The sequence below is a fragment of the Castanea sativa genome, chromosome 6 (genome assembly GCF_040712315.1).
Source record: "Castanea sativa cultivar Marrone di Chiusa Pesio chromosome 6, ASM4071231v1".
NCBI classification, from domain to species: domain Eukaryota; kingdom Viridiplantae; phylum Streptophyta; class Magnoliopsida; order Fagales; family Fagaceae; genus Castanea; species Castanea sativa.
Genome location: NC_134018.1, coordinates 17,086,634 through 17,107,256, shown reverse-complemented (window position 1 = coordinate 17,107,256; position 20,623 = coordinate 17,086,634).

Here is a 20,623-nt window from a genome sequence, read left to right as displayed (position 1 = left end):
TGTAGGGCGAGGATTACGCACGTGAGCCCTCCCTTTTTGTAAAAAAAAAAAAAAAAAAAAACAACAACAACAAAACAAAAGAAAAACAAAGAAAAAAAAATCAAAAAAAAAAAAATTCTATTGAACTACGTAATGACTTGATCGCTCTCGAGGGTACGTAGGCAACTTAGTACCTTTTTTCTAAGTTCAGTCACTCAAAAAAAAAAAAAGTTTCATTGTTAAAACATGAAAAGAAAAGAGTAGGGAATAAGTCTTCTTTATTGATTAAAGGAAAGTGGTACAGGGGAAAGCATGATGACACGTATGAAAGGAATTGAAATACAAAAGATTACGACATCCATTTTAAGTCTTTCAAACTAGAACGGCGATCTTCCAGCAAGGTTCGTATCTTCTCTAAAGCCTCCATATCTTGGTCTTCAAGAACGGGAGCGGATTTGACTTCTTCAAGTTGTTCCTCCAAAGCTTGCACAACGTCGTCTTGTTCAACTTGATGAGATTCGATTTGAGACAATGATTGTTCTAATTGGCCAAGCTCGGTTTGCAAGTTAGCCATCCTCAAAGTAACAATATCAAGCTCGGTCTTCAAAGACGCCTTCTTATGCAATGCCTCAATAAGGAGGAATTCAACTTCAGTCTCACGTTGAATTAAGACAGCAGGACTTGGTCGTGTAGTCAGAGATTCTTTCATCTTCAAGTAGTCTGCAACACCCTTGCAATATTTGTCAACATTTTCGCGCAAGTATTGAGGGTCCACTCCAAGAATGGCAATCTCACTATAAATTTCATGTGCTTCGGCTTATGGGAGGCTATTGTCTATAGAAAGATTCGAAAGCCTGTTTAAAAGAACATCTCCCAGCATAGAAGCTCCTGTCCTACGCACGGAAGAAATATGCACCTTGGCATGAAATATAGAGGCTTCTGGAGGGTCGATTGGTTGCAAGGGTGAGAGAGGTGTCATTTCTGTCTCAATCGGAAATTTGGATGACGTGCCAGCATCAGCAAACTTACGCCTCTTGAGATCTGAACTCTTCGTAGATGGCTTTGAGGTAGAAGACTGACTATGTGTAAGAAGACGTGCATGATCAGTAGAAGTCTCCGCATCAACACCTTTCATTGGATTCTTCGAATGTTTCCAACTGGGGTCGAAGTCGTCACACACCTCCTTTTCAAAAATTTCAATGGCATCCCTAACTGGTATAGCAAGCGAACCTTTGATGCTTTGACTTGGTGCAAACTTTGACAAGGGTTGTGGGATGTCTGAATCTTGAAGATCCCTCTTTCCCTTCTGAGGCTTGTTGGACGTCACTGATTTAACAGAGGAGGCAATTTCAACTAGTAAATTTGTTCCGTTGGTAAAATCAGTTTTACATACTCCTTCCCACCATCGTTTGTAGCTATGTCTGACCCGGCTTCCAAAGTATGACGCAAAAGCCAGAATGAGTACCTTGGAATCTATGTTGCGGCAAGTGAAAGATTGGTAGAATTGGTACAGATCCTTTAAAGAACCTGTATGAATTTCTTCCTTTAAGTCACTTGGAATGTCTTGATGAAATCCAAAGCGCCGACTGAATCTGTGGGGGCTATATGCTTCTACAATGTGTTGGTCTTCACATCGAAATGTCAAATACCCTGAGCGAAGGCTCATAAAGTAGTCGAATCTCTGAATGGATAAACGATCATTGTCAACGAATGTCTAGTCATAGCTTTTATTAAAAGTAGTCCCGTGCCAAAAGAAGTCGGTGGCAGTTCGTATCTGCTTTCATGCGGACAATTCACTGAATACAGAGGCAGAACCCACACCAGAGTATTTAATCATCAAAGGATGGGATAGTTTGGCATGAACGATGCGGTTGCTTCTAAAAAAATGACCCACCCAGGCGTAAACATAATGAATAGCAAAACTAGCTCCAGACTTGCTCGGAGTAGGAGAGGAAGCAATAGTGTTAAGTCCACGATAAATGCTAGCCAGTACTGGTGGAGCAAGGCCAAATGAACGACCATTGGCCATAGAACTAGCAATCTTGAAAGTGCCGGGACGGATGCTATTCAGATCCTTGTTAGGAAAGACAAATATGCACAGCCAACAGGAAAGAAGTGCCGATAGGTAAGTCTCCTCCTTTAAGTCGCCCTCAATTTGAAGATCTGCAAAGACCCCGTGTTCTTTATCAGACCATGGTCCAGGCTCGTTTATCTCGCCAAAGGGATTCTGACTTCACTTGGGAATGGTTGCCCGTCTCGCTGGTTTTCTGGGAGCTGGGTACTTGCTGTTTCCTCTGTACCAAAAAGTAATCCAGTCACGAACACTTACTTTCCCTTGCCTTTTCAACCGGTTTTGAAGGTGATGATACGCCATGAAAAGGTAGCGGCAGCTGTGCGGTAGATAGGGTCGTCCTTCGTCATTGGTTCCATCTAGCTCTTATGCATTGGGTACCACTTCATCATAAAATGCACCTGTGCAAGGAAGTCCACCAAGAATGGAAAGATCCCATGGTGTGATAGAAATTTCTCCAACTGAGGTGTAGAAGGTATTGGTAAACGGACTTCAACACTCACACAACGCCTTCATGAGATTCTCATCATAATCATATGTGAATAGAGAGGCAAAGACAGCGTTGTAAAGGTGGACCGCATCAAGAAGGTGCTTACACCGACCAAGCACATCTTCTAGCCAATCCCAATAAAGAAAAAAAAAAAGGAAAACCCTCCATTCGTGCTAAAGGAAGAATCCCAATTGGCGCGTTTTGCGATTATCTCTCGTCCCAAAGTGTTGTACGGCTTTGACTTGGCAACATTTTTGTGATGCGAAGCAAGAAGAGTAACTATCTTCGAATTAGAGCCGCTATCAGAGTGAATAACTTGTGACCATTTTGGCAAATTGAGAAGATAAGAGTTACGACCCCATCTTTCTGAAAATCTTCCAATTATGGGCGGACGAACAATCAAAGTTGTAGCCTTTGCATCCTTGTCATCTTTCTCTTTACAAATAAATAAGGCTGGTTCTTGCCCAATCTTCGAATCCTTGAAATAAAGCATCATGATTCCCTGAAAAAAAAAAAAATCAGTGAAAAATTTAATAACAAATAAATAATTAATTAAAAAAAAAAATCTCTACACTTGTATTCAGAAGATTATGCTTTGAATAAATGTATGCATGCCCGTATGGCTTTATATAGAAAATTTCTGAGATAAACAGACAAAAAAAAAAAGGGGGAAGTAACAAAGTTCAACAATCAAAGCTTCTATTCCAAATTTTCAAATCTTCTGACAGGAGGCCATAAAATCTTCGGAGGACTTCAAACAAATAAGGAGGAGTCCAAAAATGCTTGCTTATCTTCCAAATTTTCAAAGTTCTCTGACAAAGATGACCCAAAGAATCAACATTCAGCGGCCACCAGAATTTCTTCATCCTGTCAGGGTGGCCACCAGAATTTCTGCATCCTGTCAGGGCGGCCACCACAAAATTAGACCAAAAAAAAAAAGCCATAAGTCCAACAAAGACCCACGACTTTATCATCCAAATTTGTGAAAATCCAGACCTTATTTCACAAAACTGACACCACAGGAGTCTTCTACAGCCTTCGATCCACCAAACCTGAAAATTTCAGGTCCAGATACCCGGCCATGTGCCGCCACACACGACCACAAATTCTCAAGTGACCCGCGGGTTTCTCACTCAAAACTGTGCAAATCTGTGCACAATTTCACAAAACTAACCACACAGGGCTCTTCAACGGCCTTAGATATGCAAAACCTAAAAATTTTAGGTTCAGAGGCCAAGTCACGCGTCGCCACGCGCCGCCATAAGCTCCGATGAAGGAACACGCGCTCCCACGTGCCACCATCATCCTCCACGCGCCTACACGCGCCGGACCTTCGTTTCCACGCGCCTACACGCGCCAGATTATCTTCCCACACACGCCACACGCGCGGGCACGCGTCACACACGCCAGGTGCAATCCGATGATGTCACGGATGACGTCATCAAATCGGTTCGACCCGGAAAATCGACCCGGATCTGGACCGCCTGAAAAAAAAAAAACTTTTATTTGACCAAAAAGTCAAAATTTTCAAAACGGACCTGTCCCACTCAATTTTTCGCTTAATTTCCAATTTTGGGGTCTATTTCTTCAACCGAGACTCAAAAATTGCACAACAGTCCAATTTCTAAAAAATTGACTTTTGCACAAATTTTGACCAAAAGTCAAAATTTTTAAGATTGACCTGTCTTGCTCAATTTTTCGTGTACTTTCCAATTTTGGGGTCTATTTATTCATTTGAGAATCCAAAATTGCTCAAATAGTGTGATTCTACAACTATTGGCTTTGATGTAAATTTTGACCGAAGATCAAGATGTTCAAGCAAAACTTGTCCTATCAGGTTTTTGCAAAGATTTTGATTTTGAAATCTCGGTATTTGTTTTGGACTTAGGAACTACACCCACTTCTCCAAAGTACTAGCGGTGTCCAAAATTTAAGCTCTCAAGATCATAATTTGAGATCCATCCATTTGGTCTGGATTCCCTCGAAATTATCCTCCAGACTTGATCAAAGCTCCCCTTTCAAAAACAGACGAACTCTCACAAGTATGTCTCAAAATTGAAATTACATTGGGTCACTACTTCAGTCTATTATTTTCGTTGGTGCCTACCAGTTTCCAACCTAACGTTCCCATTCGGCGCCTACCATTCTTATCCACCGTTCCCACCAAAAAGTCTCATCCGCCGTTCTTAACTACCCAACTACCGTTCTTCATCTCTTCGCTATAAATAGAAGGGCCGGATCCGCTAAATCCATCAAAAAAAAAAAACACATACACTGAGTCATGAAATGAAGATTTGCTTCTTTCAAATTTTCAAATCCTCTTTCTCACAGCCAGTTCTCACTATGGCCTCGTCATTCTCAATACCTAGCAACCAAGATCGCTTCATAATCAGTTTGAAATCAACCCCTTCATGGTTCAGTAGTAACCCTTCTCACAACATCATCACTATTTTAGGATTCAAACAAATTTTGTTTCCTCACATAATGACCACGTTTGTTCATAGAGTTATTCATAACAAGGTCTGCATCGACCTTCTATGCCTCCGTGGAATTGGTTGGCCAGGAAATCCAAGTCCAGCAGAGACACCTGTTCCTAAAAATAGGGCTTCCGTAGTCTCTCTTCAACTATTTGGTCTCCCATTAGAAGCAGTGGTTCGGAACAAACAGCATCTTGGCTGGTCTCTAAAACCAGGATCACAAGTTAGCTCCATCTTTCATTTGTTGTGCTTTCCCAACAAAGTTGCATCAGGTGAAGATGGTAAAAAGTGTTGGGGTATCCTACAAATTGTCTCCCATCCAACACTTGTGATGACCTCCAAGGTACCAGCTCATCAGAAATTAGCCTTTGGTGTCGGTGAATGGTCACCAAAGCCTCATTCCATGTTTCCACCAGCATGGGGTCCAAAGGTCATCATTGCCGGTACCACAAAGCACACTTTCTGGAATTACTCCAACTTAAGATCAGCTTGAAGAATTTTAGAAAATATACTTCTGAAATTACTTCAACTTAATGTCCGTCAGTATGGTCCAGTCACACATGCGCATTCAACGACTTGCCGTCGGACTTCATTCAGCATGCAGCCAGTCCCACATCTGAAGGTGTACTTCCCAAAGACATCTACGCCAGAGAGTCCCCAACATGCGGGGTCAGGGCCATGGTGTCGTATGTCTCACCCATTCACTTTGCTTCATCACCATCTTTTTCACCATCAACAACAACAATCCCAGAATCCCTTCTGAAATTACCTCAACTTAACCTGAATGATGCGATAACACAAGCACATTCAACCACACTCCCACATGTTCTCTCTGTGATCCGAAGTATACCCTTCAGATATAACTTCACCAGAAGTCCTTAAAAATAAGAGGCTAGCTCCAGAGCTCTGCATGCTGTACCCAGCCAACATTCTCGCCTCTTCTCCATCTTCAACACTCTGTGATCACCACCAACGATCCAAAATACTCTTCTGAAATTACTTTGACTTAACCTTTGCTGAGAAAGCTCGGTCACACGAGTACATTCAAATACTGGCAGACCCCTTCTCGGTCTCATCAAAGCCTTTCATATGGGTGGGTCTACTCTTCTACAATTACTTCATCCTGTTAAAAGCTCCACCACCTTCAACTATTTCACTAGAAGAGTCAAGTATAAAAAAATCCACTTTTTTTCAAGACTCATTCATTCACCACACTAAAAAAACTGTGTGCATGAACGAGTCTCGAGGGGGCATTTGTAGAGAGGGAAAATTCCCGACCTATCATAAGCTGACACATCATATTACCAAGTCCACAAAATACAACCAATTACAAGGCGCCACGTACTGCTGCTAGGTTTTGCCATCACTATTCGGATTCCAATAGAAATTTGCCAAGTGTCATTGAAATAAAGGCATGAAACTGCATCAACACGTGTAAGCAATGACACAAGCAGCCCTGCACGTGTAAGCGATGACATAAGCAATCCAGCACGTGTAAGCGATGACATAAGCGGACCAATCAAGCTGTGACAAGTGTCACCAATCAGACTCCGCCACGTGTCGCTCACCCACCCCTAAACTCCTATAAATAGAAGCCTTCCTAAGACATTTAGGAGAACAGAGAGAAGGAAGAAGATATATTGAGTTCAGAAACCCAGAAGCTCTGCCAGGATCAAACCCCAAAGCCTCCAAGAATTTCAAGAACTTCAACCTCGAATACAAACAACATTCGAAGCAAAATCATCCAAACTACTCGTCCAGATCTCAAAGTTCACTGGAATCAAGCTCAAAAGCCTCCAGAAACCTCAACAAACCACAAATTGGTGAAGCTCTACGGATTCAAGCCTCCAAAGCCCCGAAGAATTTCTACCACAAACCTTCAAACACGAAGAACACGAAGAACAAAGAATTTCTAACAAGCTCATAGCCAGAGATTTATTGTAATTCCGTTTCAAAGATCTTCGATCCATTCCTCAGCCAAATTGAAGGATATCTTGTGTTCAAATCAAAATCACATTACCACAATTACAATCAATAAATCTTTCAAGAAAATCGAATCAGAGGATCACTCTTTTGTAATTACAGAGAATTGTACCACAAATTCATCAATATAAATTCGTATTTGTGAAACTATTTTACTTGTTTGATTTATTTCGAACTAAGAAATTTAGTCGTCTGCATGTACACAGGTTCAGGTAGTAATAATGAGGGCCGACTCAATATTAAAAATAGACTATATAGTTTAAGGCCTAAGATGATAAATTTAAGCTAGACATTTTTCTATGTTTAAATCTCAATTAAATAATATTATTTAACCTTTTATATTATAAAGTTTTTTATTTTAAAACAATTCTTCTTGCTTCTTGAATTAAAAAATTAATAATTAAGTTTTTGTATTAAGGTTTGCTAACATCTCTTTTTAATTTATAACAACTAATCCACTTGATCTTTTTGTAACAATCGATCTTATGTAGTATTTTATCTTTTTCAGTTTTGAAAAACTTCTTCCTACATAAATAACTTTACTAAGTATTATTAATATAATTTTGTAAAGAATACATGGAGAGAGAGAGAGAGTAATGTTAACAATGTTTCGAGTTTAGTCATGTAGGAGATTATTGGATTAAGTTGCTAATATAATGTTAACAATCTACCATATATGGGATTGGAAATAGTCAATGATAATTGGACATTCTAACAATATATTTTTAAAAGCAATTTAAAATATAATTAGGTTGATCTTATATTAACCCAATATTTTAAGGCCTTCTTAAAAATGGAGGAAAGAATATACTAACTATTTTGGTTTTTTTTTTCCTTAAAAAAACAATTTATTATATTTACATTAGGGGCTTTTTTAAAATTTTATTTTTAATAGACTAATTGGGGCCTTACGCCTAAGCCTAGCAGGTAGTCCTTTTACAATGACAACTATTTTTGGGTTTAAGTTCGACACTCATGCACCCACAACGACCACATTTTCCACATTTTTCTAGCAAAGAAAGAAAGTGTAGTGTGAAATAAAACTCATTGGTGACTCTATTACATGCAATAATTATAAAAATGAAAGATAAAACTCATTTTTCTACCAATGCTGAATTTGAATTACATATAAATCATACAAAAATAGAAAAAGGGGTCGGGGAAGGGAATGATTAATTAGTAGAAACTTTCCATATTGCAAAGGAATCTTTCAAGTCTGGCTACAATGATCTTGGTGACAATCTTGTACACAGTATTACAGAGACTAATGGGCTGATAGTTCCCCAAACTTTCTGGGCCAGCTATTTTTGGGATTAAAACAATATTGGTCTTATTGAGGTATTCATGCATTTTACTTCCATCACTAATCTTCATCACTTCATTTGTTATTGATTCCCTCATAGTGAGGCAGAACCTTTGGAAGAAACCCGCATGGAGCCCATTCGAGCTTGGGGCTTTGTACGCCTTCAACACCCACAAACCCTCTTTAATTTCAACCTCTAAAATCGGCATATTAAGGCTGCCTTTATCTTCCTCAGATAAAATAGCTTGCCACCTGGAAGGGGGAGGAGGGTGGAAAGGGAGGCATCAAAGGAAGTTGTGAACAACTTGCTAAACCCTTCTCTAATGCAATTCATAGCCCCAAACTCACTATGGATCCATTCGCCCATATCATTCTTAATGCAAGAAATTCGATTGCGTCTTCGCCTCATAATTGTAGACATATGATGAAAAGCAGTGTTTCGATCACCCTTAATCAGCCGGTTAATGCGAGACTTTTGCACCCATAACTCATCTTCTTGACATAAGAGAACATTTAATTCTTTATGCAAAGTTTTCTCCATTTCAATCAAGGAATGTGAGGGATTATTTGCCAAAGCTTTTTAAATCCTGCTCAGTCGGGCCAAAACTCTCATCTTTCCAGGAGTTGATTCATACTATTAGCAATAAAAAGGGGCGGGGAGGTTACATGGCAATTAAAGTGGACTTAGAAAAGGTTTATGATAAAATTGAATGGATTTTCATTAGAGAAGTTTTGGTTAATGCCAATTTGCCCCACAATCTGGTGAACCTTATTATGAGTTGCGTGTCTTCAGTATCCACATCTATCCTTTTTAATGGTGGAAGCGTTGAGCCCATATCTCCTTCACGGGGAATCAGGCAAGGTGACCCACTATCGCCCTATCTCTTTGTACTCTGTATGAAAGTCCTTGGGCACCTCATTGAAGAAAAGTGTAGTGAAAAGAGCTGGGTTCCTGTCAAAAGCTCTCAAAGTGGGATGGCGTTCTCTCACTTGTTTTTTGCTGATGATTTGGTCCTTTTTGTGAAGGCAGACCATGTGAATTGTTCCATAATAAGGGATGTGCTTGATAGCTTTTGTGCTCGGTCAGGACAATCCATTAGTGAGAGCAAGTCTAGAGTGTATTTCTCCTCAACATAGATGTGGACACAAGAGAATCTTTGTGTGACATATTGGGGTTCTGGTCAACTCCAAACCTTGGAAAGTACCTTGGTTTTCCTCTAAAACATCGTGGAGGCAACAATCAGGACCTAAACTTCATTTTGGAAAGGGTCAAGCAGAAGTTGGCGGGGTGGAAAGTCAACCTATTATCCCTTGCAGGTAGAATGGTACTCATTCAAGTCTCTACATCCGCCATTCCTACATATGTCATGCAATGTACGGCCTTACCAAAGAAGTTGCTGAATGATATTGATAGAGATAATCGCAACTTCCTTTGGGGATCGTCGGAATCCTCAAGAAGAACTCATTGGGTAGGTTGGCACAAAGTGACAAAATCTAAAGAGAAAGGGGCCTTAGGATTCAATTTGCAAGGGGAAGGAATCAAGCTCTTCTTGCAAAGCTTAATTGGAGATTCTGGATGGAAAAGGATGCCTTGTGGGCAAAGGTGCCAAAGAGCAAATATTGCACTAGCCGGAGGTTAAATGCTAGAAACAAGGACAAGCTCCCTTGTTCCAGAGTTTGGCAAGCTATACAAAAGGGTAGTGAGGTCTTCAACAAAGGGATACGTTGGGTTTTGGGGTGAAATAGCAATCTAAGCCTTTGGCATGACAAATGGGCTACAAAGGACCCTTTAAGGGCTTTAATCCAAGGTCCTCTTGTTGAAGAAGAAGAGAGGCTAAGAGTCAAGGATGTGTTTGGACCGCATGGATGAGATTGGTAAAAAATCTCTTTCCAACTCCCTAGTAATATTCTCATGGAAGTTAATGCCATGCCCTATTCTACGAGGTCATCACTTGAGGAAGATAGGCTGATTTGGAATGGAGATAATCAATGAGAGTTTGAACTAAAATCAGCCTATACAATAGCCACAAGGTGCATGGGTTATTGGGTATGGAAGGTGGATTCTCTACCTTGAATTAAGGCATTCATGTGGCAATGCTTGCATAATAGCATTGGTGTGGGGGAATGCCTTGTGAAAAGGCACCTTAGTGAGTTAGATAGATGCCTTCTTTGTCAAGGGGAAGCCAAGACAATCTTTCATAGACTTAGGGATTGTGAGATAGCCAAAACTACATGGAATAGGTTGGGAGTCCTATCAAACAACAACTATTTTGAGGGAAATCTCCAAACTTGGCTTGAAGAAAATTGCAAAGATAATAATTGTAGAGTGAGCAATAAGCCACCATGGAGAATTATTTTTCCTTTTGTCATTTGGTTGTTGTGGAAACAAAGGAATAATGCTTTGTTCAGAAGCCAACACATTTGGTATGATGTTCACAGTGAAGTTGTTTTCCTTGCGCTTGAATTTCTGTATTGTGCTTTAAATCCTAGCCTCTTGGGTAGCAAAAAACTTATACAGGTCAAATGGGAGAAACCTTCGCATGGATTGGTTTGTCTAAACACTGATGGATTAGCCTTAGGAAACCTGGGACGAACTGGCTGCGGTGGAATCATTTAGAATGAGCATGGAGATTGGCTAGGAGGATTTTCTAGGAGCATCGGGGTCACCACCAGTATTAAAGCGGAGCTTTGGGCTCTTTGCAACGGCCTTAACCTGTGTATTAATATGCATTTTGTTGTTGTTGATATTCAGATTGATGCGAAAGCTATTGTTGATATTGTTAGTAACTCTTCTTATGCTAATCGGATTGTTATGCCTATTGTTGATGACTGCAGGCAGTTGATTTCCTAGTTAGCCCAAGTTCGGATCGGGCATTGCTATCGTGAAGCAAATTTTTGTGCTAATTTTTTAGTTAGGACAGGTGCAATGCAAGCTAGTAGTTTTATTTTGTACCAAGACCCGCCTGTGGGTCTGCTTGAGCTTATAAGCTTGGACAAGGATGGAATGTATTGTAACAGGGCTAGCCCTGAACTTGCTGCTCCTCCTTAGTTTTCGTTAATGAATTTCCTCTTTACCAAAAAAAAAAAGACCCTATGACACACAATAATTATAAAAATGAAATTTTCTCTTCACACGCATTTGACCCATGCATTCCATTAAATAGTGACATCATAAATGGTTCTATGTTAAACTACAATGCATAGAGTGACATGACAACTGAATTAAAGGTTCACATGACATGACAAGGTTCAGACTCTAATAAAATTTTTTGTTAATGATAGACATGACAACCCTGTCACATGTCATTACTACTACACACAACGTGAACAGTTAATGTAACATTTAACATTTTGAAAATGGAGGGGTTGACAGGACCACACAAACACTTTGGCGTTGAAGACCATAAGATGGAGTCATAAATTTGCCGAACATGTAAATGGTTTCTTTCAAACCCATTAGTAACGTATGTTGAATTAGAAATGAGTTCCAACACTTCAAGATCACATCGTGCAGTGAGAAAAAAGTTTGGATCTAGTATTACATGTGCATCATCAGAAACTTTAATAGAGCTATCTACAAACATACACCAACCACTAAGGGCTAACATGGGTTGGAAAGAAGAGAGATTTTGTTAATGCTTCAATATACATGTATGATAGACTTGGTAGTGTCTGACACATCATGCTCAGCAAACCTAGACAACTAGGTGTACATAACACCATTGTAGAAGCCACCATAGAAGAACAACCATAGTCAAAACTGTATGAGAAATGATTTGAGTTGGAGGTGTATTGTAGATGGCACAGATTAAGAGTTTCAAAAGCACATTCAATCGAGTTACCTAAAGAGGAATCGACAAAGGTACTTAGGACGTGCATGCCTTGAAAGACAAAACAATCAAATGCAAAGGCGGTTACACCGTTTCCATGCAATTCAGAAGGTTAAAAAACATCTTAAGGGAAAGGCACAAGAGTAAGCCATCAAGTCCATTCACAAAATTACAAACTTAGATGATTAAAAAACAATATTTTAGACTTTTCAAAATCATGCAGTGACAATTTCCAAAAATTTCTACATATGAACATAAGATGTTAATGTTGGAAAAACACATGCTTGTATCGCATACAAAACATACACATCAAAAATTAACGGATCTACTTCATTCGCAATTGAGAACATGTACTATGTAAATTTTAGAATTTAAAAATAAGATAGTGTACCTTGGTGCGGTGAAATTCAAAACCAAATATTAGAAGTACTTAGGAACGCTTTTAATCTTCACTCCAATTCCACTTATACCCAAGAAGTGTGGTCTCTCAATTAGTTTATATGTATGTGTTCAAGGGAGAAATAAGAGAGTGGCTTACACTCATATACACACCATTTCATTATCTCTTATAAAATTCTGTATGTTTCTCTCCTTATAACTGATTATCTAATTGGGCTAACCTTTTGGGCCATTCCAATGGGCTTTAATACTACTATATAAATATAATTACACTCTAGGCCTTATTATTAAATTATATCCTTAGACTATATTATCTATACAACCCCTTTATAAAATATTCGTAGTAATATAAAGTCATGAATGTTGATTACTACTTTGAAGATTACTACATCTTAATCCTTAAGTACCCGGTTTAATCCTTTAAGTTATTCATCATATCTTTATGAAATCCAATTTCATAAATATATACTTTAGTAAGTTCTTGCTAAAGTAGTTAGCCCTAAAATTCTGAATAACCAAACACATTAAACTTATCTCAAGGGAATATTTTATATCTCTGTTAAGAGATTATGAATTCCATCTTGAGAATATAGGTTCCTTCAACACTAAATGTGGCTGCCCAACATACTAAGATTTTGATCGTGACTTTAGATCTCATTCCTGATATATAAAAGCAACTTACATTTCATGATTATGTTCATTATTCTCTTAGGATTAAGAGTTGATGTAAATAGAAGTCGTGAGATTTATTATTCATTTGATAGTCGTTAGTAGAATATTAAATCTCATAGTGGTCCAGTTCAATATGTCTTAACACTTAAAACATATCAGCTAGAAGTCTCTACTTTCAAATCCACTAGAAGTAGTTCTAACTTCTCAGTCTCTTATGTGCAGGTACAAGGAAGCATTTTTTAGTCATGGTGTTGCAACACACAAAACCTTAGTTCAGCTTGGAAGGAATATAATTCCTCTGAAGCCTTGGCAATTAAAAGTCAAAGTGGCTGGAGTAAGAGCTACGAAGCTTCACCGAGCTGGTATAGCCTATAAAGCCAAAAATCTACAAGGGGAGGTGATTTTGTAGAGGGTGTCTAGTTGTACAGAGAAAGGAGGTGCTCTCTTAACCTCGGAGGCAATGGTTGATGCTGTTATAAAGGCTAAGGACTTAGGGTACAACTTTATTTTGTTACTCAGTGATAGTTGGAGACTTGTGTTAGTTTCTAATAGAAAATGTAGACCAACCTAGCAGGAGAAGGTTTTGGTGGAGGATGGATGTAGTATAGCTCAAGCAGGTCTAATCTATTATTCTGTTTGTGTCCCTAAGGTTGTGATAGGTAATGTTAGTTTCCTAGCTAAGCTGGCCATTGAAATGCCAATTGATCACTATATATTTTGAACTCTCTTGTATTTTTCTGGTTTATAAAAAAAAAAAAAAAAACTAGAAGTCTCCACTTCCATGATCTAGATAAATCATCTTAGCTGATATGTCATAGTTTTCGCAGATGAAATGCTCAATTTCATCACCGATTACGAACTAAAATTTTGAGTTTACACAGAACTTGTGATTTATATCTTCTGTAACTAAATCACATACTATGCATCTCATGGACTATATGATAATGTCCAAATATTCATGTTATCATTATTTCAGATAATAATAAAATAACTTTATTAATCACAACATAATGTTATACATAACATCATACAATAGAATTTAAATGGCACATATCCTAATAGTTAACGTGTAACAAAAGGTGATTATGTACGCTGAACTTTTGTAACTTTGGCAATTATGTTAACTACCAAAAGACCTTGTCAAAAGTTCTTCTACATTGTCATTTGCACAAAAAGTTTTAGGGGAACTTATATTTTATTATTTCTGTCTTATTTGGTTAAATTTTAATGTTACCAAACATTATCCATTGATTATCTATGATGTTGAATCCATCGAATTCCAATTATTGAATAAAATCTAACAACAGTAAAAGTTCTGTCTAAAGTAATTAGTTTGCGTTATTGTTTGTTTCCCAATTTTATATAACTATTGTCACTTAATACAACAACATGCCAAACTAACTTTACTATAACTATATACATCTAAATTGCTGCAACATAACGTTGAGTTATATACATCCAAATTGAAATTAGATTTATTTGAATAAAATATGTTAATTATTCAGTAATATGAAAAATTAGTTTTCAACCATACACATCCAAATTTTAACAGAATACACCTAAATTAACATAAAATTTAATTTGTTTTTCAACAATACTACAATTTCAGTGGTTTCTTTTAGCATCAACTTCATATTAGCATCAACATTAACAAGAAAAATAAAATGAAACCCATTTCGCTTAAGAATTGTACATTTTGGTGTTAGATCAAATGGATCAGATTTGTTGGGAGGGGACAAATTGATTTATCATAGTGGGATTTGGGTTTTCAGTGAGATGAGAGGTAGAGAGAGATGACTGATTTCAATGGTGACCAGGCAAAAAGGTTGCTCAGAGACTTGGAATGAGCTGCAAAAAGGGGAAAGTAACTGAAAGGGAGATGGATAGATCCAACATCTTCTTTTTATAAAAATTACATAAAACTCGATTTTCAATAAATCGAGTTCAATAATGTTCTTTCAAAATTATTTACACATAACTCGATTTATAGAAGCTTGAGTTAAATGATGTTCCACATTAATATTTACACAGAACTTGGGTTACACTGAAATCAAGTTCCACATTAATATTTACACAAAACTCAATTTTAGTGAAATCAAGTTTTACATCACATGTAACTTGAGTTTTATAAACTCGAGTTCCTGGCATTTTTAATTCCTAAAATCTAGATCATCGGGTGCCACTATTGCACATCTTTTATGGAACTTGATTTCTGTAAACTCGAGTTAGATGTAGAAGTACTCGAGTTTCAAAACAGTGATATTCTCCAAAATATTTTCCAATCAGGGGTAAATTGTTGCATATTTTGCCAATTAGTGCTATTTGGCCATTTTTGCCACCATCTACCATGTGCGAGATTGGTAATAGTCAATAATAATCTGACATACTTACAGTATTTTTTAAAGCAATTTAGAATTTTAATTAGGTTGAACTTATATTAACCCAATATTTTAAAGCCTTATTTAAGATAGAGGAAAGAATATACAAACTATTTTGGTTTTTTTTTTCCCCTTAAAAAAAACAATTTATTATATTTACAATGACATCTGTTTTTTTGGTTTAAGTTTGTCACGCATCAACCCAAGACCACATTTTCCACATTGTTCTGGCAAAGAAAGGAAGCGTAGTGTGAAATAAATCTCATTGGTGAGTTTGAATTACTTTTATATATATAAATCATACAAAAACAGAAAAAGGTGGCCGGGGAAGGGAATGATTAATTAGTAAATTAAACTCTCCACATTACAAAAGAATCTTTCAAGTGTCACTATGACACGCAATAATTATAAAAATGAAATTTTCTCTTCACAAAAACATGGGAAAAGAAATTAAAAACTGTGACATTATTCTAATGTAAGTTAGTCCTTCATGTTATTCCCTAATTCAAACACGTTAGTTTCGGAACGTAACATCACCATAACCTAACGCATACGAAACAGTGGCATGCTATCTTGACTTTCCATACATGCATGCTATGTCTCAACAACTTAGTCTGGTCAAAAAAAAAGAAAAAAGAAAATCCTGCTTATTGGTCTTGAGAGTTGGCACCAATGGCATCGCATGCTTGGACATTAATTAATTAGAATATCCTCTCTGTGGCCACCACTGCCATGTATTGTTACTTGTCGATCGCCTCTCTATTTGCAGCCAAGGCATGTCGACGAGGAAAACAAAACAAGCCGCATCAACAAGTCAATGTTTATGGCCCGTGGTGAAAAAAACACATATTGCGTGCAAGACATATATATATATATATATAGACAGAGAAATGAAAGAAAGGCGGCGGATGGGTGGGTCATGGACTCATGGCCGGTGGCTCTTTTATCTCTATAAATAAATACTATATAAGATAATATATTTTATTTTTCGCAGCAAAGAAGCTATTGAGTCCCTTCGAATTAGGTCTATATTAATTGTATGAACAATGAAGTGAGAGTAAGTTAGTTCCAGCCATGCAAAATGTATACGGTGCACACGGCTCACCCCCATCCCTCAAGCTCAAGGTTTTAAAAGGCTTTTTAGCAATTAGAGTCCAAGAACTTCATTTAAGGGACAAACAACTTCCATTGTCTAGCGATATAGGACTCAATCAAGATTTGATTCTCCCTTGTCTCATCCTACTTAATTAAGATGTTTTTTGATTGGGTCCTTACAATGCACTCCCTTAAGGGCTACATATCCCTGTGTGGGGCCTATGCCTAGGCAATATGAAACTCAATCAAAATTTGATTCTTTCTCGTCTCATCTCACTTAATTAAAATGTCTTTTGATTGGATACACTCTCACATATCCCTGTGTGGGACCTACCCACCACTCAAGCAGGCAGGCATAGTTGGACTTGGACATTTCTATCGCGCTCCAACTCATCACTAGCAAGATATTATCCTCTATGAGAGTGATAGTTTCATCCTTCAAGATTTGAAAAAGCATCTTATCAATTAGAGCCCAAAACCTCCATATAATAAGGCACAATAACTCCCACTGCCTTGGCAATTTGGGACTCAATTAAGATTTTTTTTTTTTTTTGATTGGAAACTTTTAAGATTTTCAATAACACGAAACAACATTTAAGTTTGATACATCTTTCATGACCTGCATAGCTATAATGGGTGGGATATCCTCAACCCATACAATACAATCTAAATCTGTGATAGCATTTTTTGCCATGAGATGGGCAGCCACATTCCCACTTCGACGAACATGGACTGCAAACCAGGTATTGAAACACTTGAGGCTCTGCTTGGACGTGAGCTCCATGAGTACCTTCCATAGTTGGATTTCTCTCATTAGCTCACCTCACGGTCTTTTGGTGACAATAGTACTTTAACAATGACATCTTTTTGGTAAAATTTAGAAACTCGGTAGATCATGAGCCCATGACCACTGACCACTGACCACTCCACCTCATTCTTACAAAAAAGATAGTTCCATTTGAACCTTATTGGTGAGATTAATAATCCCTTATCTCACTTCTTTGTATTTTACTTTAATTTTCACTAATTATGGTGTACCATGTGTTTGATTTTTTGTTTTTTCATTTTAAAATTTGGTTTTTTTAAGGAAAGCCAAACATATACCTAATAAGTTTTAATTTTTTTTTTTTGAGAAATAATAAATTGTAATTGATAGAACACAAAATTTGCATTTAGTGGTGAGTATGAGTTATTTAAATAAATGAATCGTACAAGAAATGGAAGGAAATGATAAATTAGTAAAAACTCTTCAAATTACTAATTAATGCTTCACACTAAAGTGATAAAAATGGAAAATTAGCCTTCACAAAAACATGGGAAAGAGAATTAAAAGTAAAAATTGTGACATTCTAATGATCAATGTTATATACACAAAACATTACACAATATATGACTTGGTAAATTTTATTAGTTTCATCTAAGCTCATCATTAACATTACTTTTTTATTTACCTTTAACAATTTGCCATATTAGCAGATGTCAAATTTTTTATGTCTATAAATAAGAATGAAGGGGAGATGGGTACCTTGACTTTTCAAAAATCCTCCGCCACTCTTGTATTTTAATTTGGTAAAAAATATATAGTTTTGGACATAAATATAAATAATGGCCCCTCTAGATTTTTACTAAAAACATGTAATGCATTTATAATTATCTGTAGTTGACTAATGCATTTTTGTTTTCTCTAATTACTCTTATATCATATATAGCTCATTAAATCAAAATATATTAAATGTATACTATACGTAATTTAATTATATTTTAGGGTAAACTAAGTATTTGGTCACTAATCTTTACACTATTTTTTAATTTGGTTACTAATCTTTCAAATATATCAATTTGGTCCCTAATATTTTGGTATTGTATTAAAACAGTCTCTACTGTTAAGTAATTGATAGAAAATACTGACGTGGCTAACGGTTAAAATAAAATATTTTTTTAATGCCACGTAAGATTACCACCGTCTGAACTACCATGTCTACATTAACTAAACTTTTTCTTAAAAAAAAAACACACCCAGCTTAGTGAGTGGCTCACGTCCAAACACGTGACGTGAGGCTCAAATTAGGATCAAAATCCCTAACATAGTAACACGATTCACTAGGAAGTAGTATCTTCAATATCAAAATCCCTAATATAATAGAAGAAATTGGTGATTTAGCTCTCATGGCAGCGATATCCGATGGTGAAGACTGGCGGCAAAACCCAACTTGATGCTAATCTACTGGTGATGCAAACAACTTTTCAAAAAGGATTGTGCATATGAATGACTTTTTGTAGCTGAGAATACAGATGAGATCCAATGGAAAAAATAGAGAACTCCTCTCTTGAGATCCATCTCGATAGGGTATGGTTCATTGGGTTGCATTTGCAGAAAATTTACAACATTTTTCTTGTAATTAATCAATTTGATGAGGACGAAGAGAAAAGAGAAAAGAACAAAAAGTAAAATGACTGCATTGTCAAGGTCTATACTTGATTGGTGAGCCGTGAGATGATATTTCTAAATGGATTTTACTAATGTGTGCCCTAAGGGCACACAATAATAAATCACTTTTGGAAATATTTTTTCGGGAATTGAAAAAGTATTGACAGCTTTTTCAATTCTCGAAAAAATGTTTCTAAAAGTGGAAGGTTTAATGTGTGCCCTAAGGGCACACATTAACCGGACCCTTTTTAAATTCTAACACGGTAAGCCAAAGTGTGTGGCTCTCACACTCACAGCAAGAGAGAGTCTAAATTTAGGTGCCAGAGTCCAGATTCATGCCACGTGAGATTCGTTTTTTATTTAGTCCACGTGGCATGATAATTGTATAAAAAATTATTTTTTAATTTTAGCAGTTAGGTACATCAGTATTTTTCATCTATCAGTTAATGTTAGAGGCCATTTTGACACACTACTAAAAAGTTAGGGACCAAATTGACATATTCAAAAGGTTAAAAACCAAATTGAAATATAACGTAAAGGTCGAAGACCAAACATATAATTTATCCTATATTTTATTTTTATTAAATTAACTTGTATATATATATAGATAGTTAACTTGTCTATTTTTAGACATGTCAAAACTTATTTTTTCTTCATTTTTTTCCCTAAAGATATGAATTAAGACTTAATTTTTTTTAGAGAAAAATTTAAGACATAATTGATGTGAATATTTTGTTTACATAATAAAATATTCAAAATTATAAACATTCTTAATGTATAAACAATAAATAAATAGGTAACATATGTATGTATATGTGTCTATGATTATTTGGATTTCATTTTTATTATACATTTAGCTTGGCCCCTTCAATACAAAATTTCTTGCTGCGTTGCTGTCTATAGACTTTCTCTATTCTTCTAATGTATGTTAGTCTTTCATGATATTCACTAAGTGAATTCAAACACGACCTAGCACATACAAAATTGTGACATGCTATCTAGACTCCAAACAATCATGCACATGTTATTAAACAACCTCATTAAAAAAAAGAAAAAAAAGAAATCTCTGCTTATTGATGTGAAGACCAGAGGCATGGCCTGCTTTTAGAATTGGACATATATTATCCTCAGCGTGGTCAAAAGTTTATTGTTATTTTTCCTTTCTCCTCAATTCGCCGCCAGGCATGATTTTGACGTGGAAACACATGCCGCACCGCACGCAGTGACAAACAAAAGTCAATTTTTTTGGCCCGTGAACACCTGCGGTGAGAAAAGGAAAATTATTATGAACTCCCAGAATACCATGAAGGCATACTTCCTCCTCTCTCATGAATGGTGAGTCTCACTAATTAAATTCATAGTAAGATCCGCCATTTATGTGAGAAGAAAAATTACACATTTATAATACTCCAAGAGTACTTAATCATTTTCTGTGAGGAGGCAAAACGTGTTTGAGGATAATTTCTCCCCACGAATAGAGAGAGAGATATACATATTTCCTACTTGAAAAGATTTCCT